Below are 1,474 nucleotides of genomic sequence, written 5' to 3' on the forward strand. Positions count from 1 at the left end.
CAAGTTTTTGTCATTAAAACGCTCTTGTATGTAGGACTAATTTCTTACGCATCTAATCCCATGCCTCCGTTGCTAATTCCAAAACGCCATTTTAGAGTTAGTAACGGAGGTTTGAGCCACTGACAGCAGACTAATGCAGTTATTAGTGTAGTTATTAGAGAGACAGAGGTTGCAATAATGAGACAGAAAATCATGTGCGTCATATTATTTAATTTATTTATTAATTCATACGTTATAATTCATTCGTTAATTCGAACGAATTTAGTTATTAAAATTAAACTGCACGTTAAACACATTGACAGCCCAAGCTGTTGTTTTTTTGGTGTTTTCTTCATGTTTTTCGCCCTCGAGTCGGTCTAGCTGTTCTTCGCTGATTGTTTTATGTCTTTTGTTGTTGCCGGCTGCCTTTGATGTCCTCTTCTGTTTATTTGTTTTTTCATCTGAGCTATCCAATACTGCGGTCGCCCAGTTGTTAAAATGTTTATGTTCACCATAAATATTAAAATTTACTTCCGGAAAATCAAAATATTCTGTAATTTTTTTTTCCTCTTGAAGTTGAAGTGGATTTGTCGCTGTCACTTCTTGTTATGAATTGTATCCTATTTTCCGTTATTACAGTTGACTACGCAAGTGATATGGAACTGTAATGCGGTCAAGACCTGCCTGGAACTACTTTAGCCGTGCATTTCCCTGAAAATAATTGCACACCTTAGAACGTTCTCAACCAATCAGAATCAAGCATTCAACAGCCCTGTAGTATAAATATATATATATATATATATATATATATATATATATATATATATATATATATATATGCTTCCACCATTGCATGCCACATGTTTACTATAGCTTCTTCCATCAGCAGTGAGGGATTCACATGTGATAAATGTAAGGAATTAGTCAGGCTGATGGAGAAGGTTAATAAGTTAGACATATGCATCTGAACGCTAGTGGAGGTCAGTGAGAAAGAGAAGCCGGTAGATACTGTTTTGGATGCGGGCAGTACAGAGAGCAACACACACACTTTGGTTACGGCTGTAGAGCTCCTGCAGCAGGGCATTTGGGTGACGACTCTGCGGCACACTCGCTCAGCAAAGAGACACCACTCTCCCGTTCCTGTTAGGGTTTCCAATCGATTTGCCCCACTTTGTGTTGCACCCACTGAGAATCATGTTGTAAGAGCCCTTGTGGTAGTGTTGTATTAAATATTGATCACCATTCTCCATTATCAGAATAGCAGCTAAAGTAAAAGTACATTGTTTTAAAGAACTTTTAGATATTATTTTGGAAAACAAGCCATAAAAGACAAATCAGAAATGTATTTTGTTGCAGTGTATAATGGGCTAAGACTCTCTCACCTTTATGCTCATTTCAATCCATCTTTAACTCACAAAAAACAAACTCTCTCTTATTAATAAAACACACATATACACACACATGCACTAACACACACACACACACACACACACAC

The sequence above is a fragment of the Xyrauchen texanus genome, chromosome 10 (genome assembly GCF_025860055.1).
Source record: "Xyrauchen texanus isolate HMW12.3.18 chromosome 10, RBS_HiC_50CHRs, whole genome shotgun sequence".
Taxonomy (NCBI): domain Eukaryota; kingdom Metazoa; phylum Chordata; class Actinopteri; order Cypriniformes; family Catostomidae; genus Xyrauchen; species Xyrauchen texanus.